Here is a 14,926-nt window from a genome sequence, read left to right as displayed (position 1 = left end):
ATGTATGACAAAATTTATTTTCACTTTGTGCAAGATCTAAGGGTATTTGCATGCTGGAGAGTTTTAATTTACTCTCAAGGTTCAAAATTTTCTGATTTATTTCATGTGTTAACTTGGAAAAATCACACAATTTTCTGTAAAGGGAAAATATGTTCCCTAGTACACTTTTTACATTTTCCAATTTCTTGGCTAGGTCAACCTATCCCAAAATTATGTTATTAGCTATTTTCTTGTTGACTTTGCCTAAAAAATTCTTTTTTGACCATTCCAATAGTTCTGCATTAGTATCATGGTCTTCATTATTTACTTGGTCAACTATATCAGATAATTGCTCAAGTATTGGCCTGTTTGCATCTGGAGGTTGAAGACTAAAAGCATCCATGAATTTATCTTTTATTTCATTTAGTGCCTACTTGTATTTGTAGTCTTTTATCATTACCTCTTGTCTCCTCCTTTTATCCAATACACTTTGTATTTCATTCATCTTCTCCTCATTGAGAGTGCTTGAATCATAATAGGGTATTTTGATTTCTTCATCAAGCTTAGGAATACCATAATGTATGGTCCTGGCTACCCTTGTAGAAATTGAACTTGGTGTACTGGCATATAAAATTATATTTTTAGTACTTTTCTCATGATTGGGTTTTGTGGGAGTTGCTATTTTTGGTAATTCAACCAAAGTTTGTATTGCAGACTCCTCTTTATTTTGGGTTTCTTCCTTCTCCTCTTTTTCTTTTTTGTCTTCTTCTTGTTGTGTTATTGCTGCTAGAGGTGTATTCACTATCTGAACTGTTGTCCCTGTGATTACCTCTATTGTTGCACTCGACTCTTGATGAGTTTGAGGGACTAATCTTGGTGGTGATGGAGGTGGTAGAAATGTAAACCCAATAGTTTGAATGATCTGAGGTGGTTGTTGCAATGGCACCTTGACCTCTTTGAGTTTTTCTATTGACTTTTGAAGATTATCCACACTGACCAATATGGGATTTGTACACAATTGTGCTTGTAGATTTGTTTGGTCAAGGATCTTAGTAAGATCTACTTTAGTTAATGGATTGATGTTTTGACATGTAGTATCAACAACATCCTTAATCTTTATGATTTTTGCAAGTGTGATAGGTGAGTGAGGAGAGCTAGGATGTGAAAGATGTGTGCTTTGCACATTTTTCTATTCATTAGTTCCTTTGTCTTCATCTTTTCTTTCCTCCTCTCTTTCTTTCTTATTTTCCTCTTCTTCAACCTTTTTCTCTTCTTTTGTTTTCTCTTCTCTCCTCTTCCTCCTTTCTTCAGGTTTGGCAGTAGCTTCTTCTTTGTATATCTCTTCAAGAACATCTTCAAATGTTTTGTACAAGTTTTTCCATACTTTTGTTGTTCTCTGCGCAACTTCTTCAATTTTGTTTTGCAGGATGGAGAATGCCCTATATTTGGGTGTAAACCTTATGTTATGCCTTTTGACTGCTTGGGTTACCTATTCTTTTGTCAAATCAGGCAATAAGTTTTCTAGGGTTGATTCCCTCATCTCTTTCTCCATCATTAGATAGAAATTCCATTTGTCTTCTATAATTTTAGACAATTCCTTTGGCAATTGTCCATCTAGTTCAAGAGGTGTATACTTGAACTGTGCCATAAATGCATAGACTGATTCTTCTATGCTATTTTGTTCCTCTTTACTGAACTTATTGTAATCAATCTTTTTCATTTCATTTATGTCTCCATTCCTAATCTTCTTACATAATATATCAATTGAAGATTTAGGAGGACTTACCTCTTCAATCTGATCTTCTTCATCAATATCAGGTTGGGCCACATATCTTTTCCTTTTCTTTGGCTCTTCCTGTGCCTTTGTTTTTTTCTTCTTTGTGGCTTCCTCTTTAGCCTTCTGGGTAGAGGCCCTTGTTGTAGGTCTAGTTGTTGTCTTCTTTAACATTTGCACAACAGCTTTCTTTGGTGGGGGCTAAGAAGCAAGAGAGGTCTTTGTTTTCCTTTTAATGACTCTACCTCTGATGGGTGCTTCCTTGGTTTTTGTTTCCTTGGCACTCTCATTTTTTTTTCTCCTTGTCTTTGAGGCATTTCAAGTGGCTCTTGTTCTAGCTCACCTTCTTCTTCTCCTTCACTAATCTCTTCTTCTTCACCTGCTGCACTTGATTCTTCAATACCAAATTTCTTCTTTATCTATTTTACCAACTTGTCCTTTTTCTTTATTGCTGAGGTTGTCTTGAGTTCTGTAACAACTCTTGATTTTATAGTGTCATATGTCCCAAATGCCTTGGTAGATTTGTACATTTCCCCTGCAAGTAAAGCTATGATGGCTGCAGAAGCTTGGTCAACATCAAGCTCATATCCTAATGGTCTAAGCCATCTTGTCCTTGGAAGGACTGCTTGAATGTAGGTGTAATCAATATCAACAAGAAAACATATGTCATTTATATGCTTTTCTACTAGTGAGACTGGTATCCTCATTCTGTTCTTCATTTTATTTTTGAGATCTTCAAATTAGATAGACATTTGATCGTCAAAGCTATCTCCCATTTGTACAATGAAATCATTAATTTGATCAACAATGGTTTTATTTTGACTCTAGTTGACTTTGCCAAATGAAGGAAATTCCTTCATTACATAGAAGAACATCCAAACCAACACTGAACCAAATTTGCACTGTGCTCCCTTGGATTTTCTAATAGCTCCAAGATTTTCATTAATCTGTTGCAACAAGAGCTCTGCAAGATCATAAGTGTGATCTTTCTTTACAAGTTTATGTGCCATGTCTACTGATATGCAGGGTACACTATTTAACCTGCTAGATTGGTAAAACATATGTGATATGATCCTTACAACAAAATCTAAAAGGGGATCAATTATGGTGTGTATAGTCATACCTCTATTGTTCCACTTTGCTCCTGTGTTCTTCTCAATTGTTTCCTTCTTTTTGCTTCTCAAGGTTTTTGGCTGATCTAGGGTTGGAAAGCCAGTAACCCTATGAACCATCTTCTTGGTAATCTTGACTTGCCCTTGTTCTAACCAGAATGATCCATCATGGATTCTGCTGAGTATAATGCATATCCACTCATTTTTGAATACTATTTGAAAGACTAGGGCTTTGGTTAAACCCTTCTTTTCTATGATAGAAAACTCATCTTTTAGAATACCATTATCATAGAGTTTGTCATAGGCATTAAAGATTTCCAAATCTCCTATGGCCCCTATTTTACAATTATAGCATTTTCGCACATCCTTAACCATAACAACTTTTTTAGGGATGGCAGATAGGGCACCAGCGGGATCATTTTTGTATGCAACCTTTGGTATTAGTCTAAACTCAAGTTTCTTTACTTCATTGCTGACATGTTGAATTTCATGACTCATTTTCTCTTGGGTTATTTTTGAGCTTGTCGCCATTTGTATCCGAACTAGGGTTTGAACAATTTAAAGTAAAACTTTGCAAACTGTAAAACTTGACACTTGAAGGAAATACCTGGATAGATACTTTGATCGCTTGGGTAGATGTTGAATTGCTGCTAATCACTGGTTGAAAGCTTGAAAATTTCTCAAATGTGCTCAAAATAATCGCTCTTCATTTGAATGTTTCAAGAATGAATCGAATTTTACTTTTAAATGATAGAAGAAACTTTTGTATTTAATGCATTTTGGTACCTACACCTATCACTCAGCTTTCAAATGTTTGTCAACTCAGCATCCATTCAGTAGCTATGCTTACTCGACATCTACTAACTTTGTTGATTAACTCAGCATCCAAAGTAGTTTTACTCAGCATTCAAGGATGACTCAGCATCATTGTTTCAATTTTAGTCTTAGCATCTTATCTTATGCTTAGTTCTTCTTTTTAGTGCTTCATTGTCTTGGGACTGATGTATGATATATCTTTGTATATCAGTCCCATATATCTTCCTTATGCTTGATACCTTCCATATACCCATTAGGTGAAGTGATCCCTTTGCTTGATGTATTGCACTCATCTTTCTTCTTCCAAGTCTTATTCATTTGTCCTCTTATGACATCAAGATTTTCTTTTCCTTTGTTGGCTTCAGTATTTGGTGCTTTGGACCTTGTAGGATAGTTCTTGCTGGTATGACCAGTTTTCAAGCAACTGAAACATGTAGTTTGGCTTAACCATCTTTTATAGTTTCTCTTGAAATGTGTTCTTATGCAATTCTGGGGTGTATGTCCATATTCCTGACAATAGTGACAACTGTACCTGGTGTTATAATCCCAATGGTAGTGGCTTTCATTCCCTTTTGCTGGTTGATTTGATGTCCACATGGGCTTTGATCTACATTCAAATGCCCTATGTCCATATTTATTATAGTTGTGACAATGTCCATCAAATCTTTGAGTTCTTGGGGTTTTGGATTTATAGTCTTGTGCCATATGTCCTTGCATTTTGCACTTGTGATAGTAATTCTTTCTTTTATTTGGTTGATTGATTCTTCTACTCCTACAAATATTAGCAGTATGTCCCTTTTTATTATAGTAATGACAAGTGGGTTTAGAATCCTTACCTTTGTCACTTCTTTTCTCAACACTCTTTGATGATTCACCAACCTTAGTGTTGTTGTATCCAAGTCCTGATGTATCATGAGTTGATCTTGGGAATTTTAGCAATTGTTCAAAGTACTTTATGGCTTCGCTTGACTTGTTGAGATTTTTTGCTATCTCCTTTTCTCTGTTTAGTTCATTCTGTAATTGTTCATTTTGTATCATCAGAGTAGAGATCTCAATATCTTTCATATTAAGTTCATGATGAAGGTTCATCATTTGAGCAAGTGTATCCATCTGCATGTTTGAAATCCTTGTTAATTCAGTACTCTTTTCTTCCAATCTGTTTGCAAGATTTCTTTTTTCATCTTCCATCATGACTCTGTCCTCAACTACTCTTTTCTTTTGTTTAGTAATTTCACATAACATTATGGCCTGTGATTCATGTTCCATCTTGAGAGATCTTATCTCATTTGCTTGAGCTTCATTTTTCTCCATGAGTTCTGTTATTGCTGCATCAAATTCTTTAGTGTCTCCATTGGCAAACACTTGTGTGGTGTCAATCTCCTTGTAGTGTATGTCATTTTCAGCTATGACTATCTCCTTTCTTCTTTTTAAACATTTTTTGAATTCCACTCTAGCTTCCTCTACCTTTTGTAGAGCGAGATGCACATCTATCACCTAGTTTTCAATGATCTTTCCAAGTTTGAAAACTTCCATCCTTAGATCTTTTCCTCCAAGATGTTAGGCTTCTCTTTGAGAGAAACTAGGCTCTAATACCAATTGTTGGATTGTTTTTTTGGAAAGAATGCTTCTGAGAGGGGGGGGGGGGTGAATCAAAAGAACTAGCCTTTTAACTGTTTTAAATCCTTAATAACATATTTTTGGAATAAACATGCATACATATAAATATTAAGCAATCATAAGAAACCAATATGCATCACCACATAACACTCAAGGTTTGGTAAGCCAGAAACCCTCCAGAAATAAGAATGTAAAACTAGGGTGGGGATGATACCCACAAAATCACTGCAGTAATAATGTTTAACCACTTCTTATGGTCTACCCTATTAAAGCCCTGCCCTGTCAAAGGCTTTACACTGTATCAATAGTGACCTAGTTAAAGGATTTACAAACACTTTACATGAAGTGTCACCCTATCAAAGGATTTAGTCACCTAGTTAAAGGATCTATAAAATAGCTGCTAAGCTAACCTATCATCATAGGATTTTCTCTCTAATACAATGGTTAAAGAGTATTAGGTATGATAAACCTGATGGCTTACAATCCTTCGATTGCTTAATATAGGCACTTGATCTGCTCTCTCTGATCTTGATCCTCTATGATCTGATTCTCTTCTCTCTAATATTAGACTTCCTTATACACTTTTTTCATGCTCTCTCTTCTCAATTTGATCTCTTCTTCCTTATAAAGACACTCAAAGACTTAGGGTTAGGTAGGGATCTACGATCCATATTTAATCTCTAATTTTTTCTTATTCCTTGCACATCTCTTATTGGTTGCAAGCTTCTCCATTTTTCTTATTGGCTGCATGTAGATTGCATAGAAAATATAAATGATTTGATATTATCACTTAAATCTTTCGAGATTTGTCTTATGTCAGCTATGAAAATGGTTTACATCTGAGTTTGTGAAGTTTCAAACTCATATGCTGATTTTGAGTTACTCGGCACTTACTGCTTCCTAATGTTCAGCATCTACTATAACTTGACTTCTGCATATGCTCCTATCTTGATCAGCATCCTTTAAGACTCAGTGCCTGAATAATGCTCGGTACTTAGATCATGCTTAGCACCTATACTTACTCAGCACCTGATCTTCACTCAGCAATTGAAGACTATTCGGCACCTGAAGATCATGCTTGGCGCTTGTTGAATTTCTTGACTTGGCACATGTTGTGGCTCGACATACACAGTGTACTCAGCTTCAATGTGAAAGATGGTTAAGTGTGTTGACACTCAAGTATCAAAACCATTTTTAGACTAACAAGTTTTGTATCTAATCTAAGTGTCATATCTATATGATTGATGAAGAGGATTTGAGAAGTTGGTTGTGAAGAAAACACCTCGAGGAAATGTTGAGTTATGAAGAGGAAACTACAAAGTGACACTTGATTAGTTATACTTTGACAAGACAAAGTGATTGTTTAAATCATATTACAGTAGAGAAGATAGTTGCACTAAAACCTTGAAGAAGTGATCAAAGATAAATGAAATGCACAGGCTTGACTAAGTAATAGAGTAGAATATTAAGGAACATGAAGTATATCTTGAGTGATGTCAGTGTCAACCAAGACATAGTAAGTGCCGAAAAGACATAGTGTTGACCAAGCCTCAGTATTGACCAAGTGATAGTGTATGTGATAAGAAAGATATCTAGTAGCAATTGAGCAATCTAGTGATGACCGAGTCTTAGAACTTAGTGTTGGCTATTGGACAACATTTTTCCAATTTATGAGAAATCCAGATTTCTAGTTGACAAAGTTCATGTCTTGGAATATAGAAAGTGTGTTGAAGATACAGATAGATGAATTGACATATTTAAATCAATGGAAACCAATTTTGTGCATTTCTATATAAGGATTCAAGAATAAGTTTCTACAAAAAAATGATGAATAAAAAGGTGGAGAGATTCATTTTATGTGTTGAATTTGATTGTAACCCTAAGATCTACAATGGTGTTTAAATGGAAAAAGATCATAATTACCTATTTAAGGAGGTACAAGGGTTAACCTTGAAGAGTTGTTGAAGGTTGGAGTATTAGTTGATGCTATTGACTGGATAACTTAAGTAGAAGGATGAGAAGAGTTGAGAAGAGAAGAATTGTGATTGCTTGGAATGGTTTCCATGTGGATCAAAGACTAAGATGAAAATGGACCAAATTTTCAAAGAAATTGAGATTTTTCAAATTGAGTTGTATTTTTTAGATCAAAAGCTCTTATTACTTTCTAACAATTGTATCAGTTTTGAAAAATAGTCATATGTAAATTATTTAATCAAGGTGACATTCTAATGAAATGTTCTAAAGTCCTCTAACAAGTCCCCTCCTTGTAGGGTGATTAAATACTTTACCAAGGTCACTTTTGATAGTGTGTTTTGTAACCTTTAATAGGGTTAGCTCCTAATAGAGCTCTCACTTTAGAAGAGTGAAAAAATTGGTGACATATTACTAGTGGTTTTTACCAAATTGTATTTCCATGTTAAATCCTAGTGTCAATCTTGTGTGGATGTTATATGCAGTGATTTACTGTTAATTTTTACATTCTCTAAGTCTATTATATAAATAGGATAGTGGATAGCTAGTTGAGGAACTAAAATCATACTATAAAGACCAAGCTAATAAATGACAAGTCAATTGGTACATCTGGACATTAGAGGGTTTCAAGTCTTTTACAATTAGAGCTCTAACAATCCAACTAGTGAAAGTTCAAACAAAGGCAAGGGGAAAAAGAAGAAGTGGAATGATAACAAACAAGGGGACATGGAAAATTCACCACCTAAATCAAATCAACAACAAGGCAAGTATTCTCCTAATACCAACAAAAAAGGGGACAATAATCAAGAAAAGAAGAAGCGTGCCTATTGTAAAAGAGTTGGTCATGATGAACATCAGTGTTATCACAAGCAGATTGATGAATTGAAAAACATCATGAAGAAGAACAATGTTCCATTGCCTAATACTTATAAGAAAAAAGTTTCTTCATCTTAAAAGTCTAAGAGAAAAGGGCAAGTTTTACTCACAAACACTGTCAGTCAAGAGGAATGGATTATTGACTCAAGTGCCACACATCACATGAGGGCTTCAAAGAGAGATTTTTCTTCAATGAAACCTTCAGAGGTACCTAACATCTTTATAGGAGATGATACTAAAGTGGAAGTTGAAGGACAAGATGAATTTGAGATGCAAATTGGAGCATTCAGGGATGTTCTCTATGTTCCTAATCTTACCTCCAACCTTCTTTCAGTTTACCAAATCACTCACTATGGAGGTGGAAACAAGGTTAAATTTATTCTATATTTACTTGTTGTGAAAAGTATTAAATATTATTCTATGGTTGCAATAGGTGAAGATAAAAATTATTCAAGGCTTTACACATTCTCTTTCTTTGTGCCTAAATCTAATGTACAAGCCTTGTTGATTCATTCAAACATAGAAAGCAAATTGTGGCATGAGAGGTTTGGACATCTCAACTATAGGTATCTTCAATAGCTTAGCAGCAAGAACATGGTTCATGATCTACCTCAAGTCTAGTTCAGAGATGGTGTTTGTTTAGTTGTACACTTGGGATGCATCCAGCAAAATGTTTGAGAAGGGGAAGTCTTGGAGAGCACAAAGTGTTCTTGAACCAGTTCATAGTGATGTGGTTGGTCCATTTCTAGTTCCATCATTTGGAAAGTCTTTCTATGCACTCACCTTCATTGATGCCTATTTTTTCTATACTTGGGTATTCTTCATGGCTCATAAGAGTGAAGTATTTGAATGATTTCTCACCTTCAAGGCTCAAGTAGAAAATAAATTAGAGAAAGCCATCAAAGTTTTTCAAATTGATAATGGAAAGGAGTATGTGAACTCAACACTTATAGATTTTCTTACTCAAGAGGGAATTGACCTTCAACATTTAGTACCATACACTCCATAGAAAAATGGTGTTGTAGAAAGGAAGAATAGAATCCTCAAGGAGATGATCATTTTCATGCTACTACATAAGTCACTTGATCAAGTTTTTTGGGCTTAAGTAATGAATTATAAAAATTACATCTAGAATATGAGTCGTCATAAAGCTTTAGATGGTTTTAGTCCTTTTGAGGCTTGGAATGGAAGGAAACCTACTATAAAGCATTTTAGAGTATTAGATTGTCCAACATTGACATGTATACCTCAATAGAAATGAAAGGCATTGGAAAATCAAAGCAAGCCTTTCATCTTTGTTGGTTATATAGACTCTCATAAAGCCTACAAGTTGATGGATCTAGAGACACATGAAATTTTCTATGAGAGGAGTGTACACTTTGAAGAAAGTTGTCCAATCTTTACTTCTTCAACTCCTTCTTCCTCCTTCATTGCAGAGAGTCAAAGTGATGACAGTGAATCTATTTGTCCTAGTCTCTCTTCCTAAGGGAAGAAAATTGGTTTAGTGTAATTGAATCTATTTGACCAAGTTTGTAGTAGAATGAAAGTGTACATAAGGAAAGACTTGTTGCAAAAGGTTTCTCTCTATTGCCTGATATTGATTACATTGAAACCTTTTCCCTAGTTCCAAAATGAACTTCATTCATTTGACACTACCTATAGCTACAGCTCAGAGATGGGTTGTTCATCAAATGGATATGAAGAGTGCATTCCTAAATGGTGATCTTTATGAAGAGATTTATATGGAGCAGCCACAGGGGTTCATTCAAGATTCTACTTTGGTTTTCAAGTTGAAAAAGTTTATCTATGGATTAAAATAAGCTCCAAGAGCTTGGTATGCCAAGATGGATTCTTTCCTTCTCTTAGCAGGGTTCGCCAGATGTCATTCAGATTCAAATGTCTACATTCTTCACCAAGATGATTCTAACTTGCTACTTGTGCTTTATTTTGATGACTTAACCATTATAGGGAGTACAACATCCATCATTGATAGTGTTAAGTCTACTTTGCAGGATAGATTTTCCATGATCAACTTGGATCTACTTTATTACTTCTTTGGTATTGAGATACAATAGTCTTCATCAAGGATCACATTATCACAACCCAAGTATGCTCTTTATCTACTTTCTCAATTTCATGAGTGACTACAAGGCTACATATACTCCATTTCTTTTAGGTGTTAAGTTAGAATCAAAGTGTTCTACTTGACTTGTTGATGCTACTTTGTATTGACAATTGGTTGGAAGTCTTATCTACTTGACACATACATGCCCTGTCATATCCTTTGTAGTTGGCATTGTTTCTTACTTTATGCAAGATCCACATGAACTTCACTAGAAGGAAACCAAACACATCTTACACTATATCCAAGGTACACATACATATGGGATATGCTATGCAGCTAGTACTAGAATACAAGTATTGTGTTATACAAACTTAGACTATGTCAGGGATATTGATTCTTGAAAATTCACTTTAGGATACATGTTTCATCATGGTTCTAGCCCCATTTGATGGTAGATTTAAAAATTAAAACACTATTGCTCTTTCATCTACTGAGGTTGAGTATCGAGGAGTTGTCACTGTAGCTCTAGAATCTATTTGGTTAGAACATATTTTGAAGGATTTTGGTTTTGACATACCTAGACCCAAAGTCATACATTGTGATAATTAGAGTGTCATTGAAATCTTAAAACATCCAATGCAACATCAGGGCACAAAACACATTGAGGTTCATAAGCAGTACATTAGAGAGCTGATTCATAAGTAGGTCATTGCATTCTAGTATTGGCCTACGAAATAGCATATTGTAGATATCTTCCCCAAACCCTTCACTGAGGTCAAGTATCTTCATTTTCAAGATCTCTTGGGGGTGTAGGATTTTTCACCAAGTGGGTCACATGACACTTCTCTTCTTTATTATACTTATATCTCTTTTTTGGGGAGGGTTTTTCCCATGAGATTTTCCCTCTTTCTCCATTTTTAAAGAGATTGAATTGCATTAAATTGCATCACATTGTATAAAGAGAATTGCCTTTGTACATGGGTACCTAATATGGCCTAGTAGTCAGGACCCATCATGCATTTTTCTCCAGCTCTTATGAGCTTAAGTGTGTTCTCCTAAGTAGCACTTAAGGAGGGGTGTTGGTGTAAACAAGTATTTACTATTGACACTTTACTTAAGTTTACTTAGGTTAATGCATTAGCATATTAGTTGTCATGTAAACACCTAGGAGTATGCATAGTCATATGAGTTGTCTTGTTGACAACACATGAGTTAGAAAATTATTTGAGCGCATGGTCTCTAAAATATCTCTTTATGAGATACACCTATGTAAATGTATCCTCTCATCATTGCACAAACTTATGTACTCAATGGAGGATAATCTAATCTTGGTGGACATGTGCTTAGTTGTGATATTTATCTCTTTTTTGACTCCTAGTCATTCTAGATGCCTTTATATATATAGGTACTTCTAGTGTGTTTCATCCAATATCTATTCTCATTATTATTATTATGATCATCCATTACTGATCCATATCATGCTAGTGCTTGAGCTTCTTGATCTTGGTGTCATTTTTCCCTAAGAAAAATTCTTAAAATTTCTAACCATTGTATCAATATTGAAATCCTATAATCAAAGTTGACCTAACACTCATGTAAATCATTTAATCAAGGTGCCATTATAATGGAATGTTCTGAAGTCCTCTAACAAGGTCACTCCTAATATGTTGATTAAATTCTTTACCCAGGTCATATTTAATAGTGTGTTCTATAACCTTTAATAAGGTTGGCTCCTAATAGTTCTCACTTCAGAAGAATGAAAAGATTGGTAACATGTTACTAGTGGTTTTTTCCAAATTGAATTTCCATGTTAAATCCTAGTGTCAAAGCTTGTGTGGATGTTATATGCGGTGATTTACTATTAATATTTACATTTTGCAAGTATGTTATATAAATAGGATAGTGGATAGCTAGTCAATGCCACTAAAATCATACTATAAATACTAAGCTAATGAATGCCAAGATTTGAAGTTGTTTAAGTGTGTTTGTTTGTTTAATTGGTAAATCTGGATCTTGGAGAACTAATTCACCCCCACGTGTCTTTGTTATTCTAAAAACTCAAATAGTTTTTAGTGGAAAGATTGAAAATAAAATATATTTAAAATCATTAAAAAAGATGATACTAACCCATTCCTCTTGATGTGTCATGTTCTATAATATTTGTTTATATATATATATATATATATAGGTAGCAAATATTTCTAAGTATTAACTTTTATGATATTGTAGATCATATCAACAATGATTTCCCTTTTTTCAACCACTCATTTTCCTTTAGAACCCTTATTTTTTATCCTCTTCTTGTGGCTTAGGACACATCTTCTTAGTCAACTTCAAATGACTAGGTAAAGGTGTGCTGAAAACTTTAGCATTCTCCATAGAGAAACATTGCAACACCTTCTCAACATAATTAGCTTGAGATAGCATCAATTTTCTATTTTTTCTTATCTCTACAAATCTTCATACCAAGAATTTGTTTTGCTGCTCCCAAATCTTTCATAGAAAATGCATGTTGTAATTGGTGTTTTAGCCCCTTAACGTGATCCATGTTAGACCTAGCTACAAACATATCATCAACATATAAACATAAAATAATGTAGCTATCATCATCCAACCTCTTAAAATAAACACAATGATCTAAATTACACCTATTTTATCCATGCTCATGCATAGAACTATCAAATTTTAGATACCATTGCTGAGGTGCTTGCTTCAAGCCATATAAACTTTTCTTCAATTTGCACACTAAGTTCTCCTTAACTTTGACCACAAATCCCTGTGGTTGAGCCATATGTATCTCTTCATCCAAATCAACATAAAGGAAGGCTATTTTAACATAAAGCTACTCTAAATACAAATCTTTACAAGCCATAAGACTTAAAACAATATGAATAGAAGTCATATTAACAAAAGGAGAAAATATCTCATCAAAATCAATTCTCTTTTTCTATGAAAATCCTTTCACAACTAACCTAGCTTTAAATCTTTTCTTACCTCCTTCCTCTTCTTTCAACCTGTAAACCCACTTATTTTGTAAAGCTCTTTTACTTATAAGAAATTTGCATAAATCCCATGTCATATTCTTTAGCAAAGATTCCATTTCATCTTTTATTGTAGACACCCACTGAATCTTAATATCCATGTGCATAGCTTCATCATAACATTTAGGTTCACTAGCACCAGTAAGTAAAATTGAATACAAAGAGAGTGAGAATTTTTTTGGAGGTCTAATTTTCCTTGTTGAGCATCTAATATTCACTGGTGTGTGTGGTATTTTTTGTTGATGTTGTTTCACATCATGAGGAATGGCTGGAACATTAGCTTTTGGAATATCATCTAGTGCTACATAATCATCTTCTTTCTTCTCATGTTGCTGAAGTAGATCTTTGTACAATACTTTCTCGTTGAATATGACATCCCTACTTCTTAAAATTTTATGATTTTCTAAATTGCAAAGCCTATAACCAAATTCATTAATGCCATATCTAAAAAATACACATTTTTTTGACTTAGCTTCCACCTTGGTTCTATTTTCAAAATTTATGTGAGAAAATGCTTCAAAGCCAAAGGTTTTGAGAAAAGAATAACTCACCTTCTTATCATTCCATGCTTCCTCTAGAATACGACAACCCAAAGTTGTATAGGGACTTTTAATAATCAAATATACAATAGTATTGACAACCTTCATCCACATGTGTAAGGGCAATCTAGCATGCAACCTCATGCTCCTTACGCACTCCATTATAGTCCTATTCATGCGTTCAACCACTCCATTTTCCTATGGAGTCCTTGGAATAGTTTTCTATCTATGAATACCATTAGTGGAGAAATAATCTTCAAATTCATGACTACAATACTCACCAACACTATCAAATTTGAGATATTTTAATTTCTTACTAGTCTTATTTTCAACTAGGCATTTCCATTTCTTAAAACTTTGAAATACATCAGATTTATGTCTAAGAAAATAAACCCATAAATTTCTAGTTACGTCATCAATAAATGTAACATAATAATGAGAGACATCAAGAGAATATACTTGAGCTAGTCCCCATACATTTGTATGCCCAAACTCTAATTTCTCCATTTTGTTTTCCTTCCTAGTCTTTACAAAACTCACTCTCTTTTGTTTTCCATGCACACAACTTTCACAAAAATCCATATTAACACATTTTAAACCTGGTAAAACTTTCTTTGAATGAATTACTTTCATACCTTTCTCACTCATGTGCAAAAGTCTATTGTACCATAGTTCTGTATCAGAATCTACAACAACTATTTGTTCTCCCTGCTCAACTATAGCAATTGTTCTTGAACATTCTTCTCTAAAACAATTAAAGTAGAAGGAAAAATATGATCTATACAAAGATATAAGGTTCCTACTTTCCCACCTTTTTCTACTACAAGGGAACCTTTTGAAACCTTCTAATTTTTATTATTAAAAGTAACTGCATAACCCTCATCATCGAGTTGCCCTGCTGAAATTAAATTCCTAGTTAGCCTTGGAACATGTCTTACCTCATGTAGTAGCCAATGATTCCCATTCTAAAATTTAATCTTAATTTTTTCCTTTACAACAATCTGATAGGATTCATTATCCCCCAAATAAAAAATCTCAAAATCCCCTTGAACATAATCAATGAAATAACCTCTATGAGGTGTAACATTAAATGAAGCACCAGAATCTAAAACCAATGAATCATCAACACTTTCTAA

This window comes from Cupressus sempervirens, chromosome 7, assembly GCF_028749045.1.
Source record: "Cupressus sempervirens isolate cs-2001-9-10 chromosome 7, ASM2874904v1, whole genome shotgun sequence".
Taxonomy (NCBI): domain Eukaryota; kingdom Viridiplantae; phylum Streptophyta; class Pinopsida; order Cupressales; family Cupressaceae; genus Cupressus; species Cupressus sempervirens.
The sequence above is the reverse complement of the archived record's forward strand: the minus strand, read 5'-3'. Positions refer to the sequence as shown.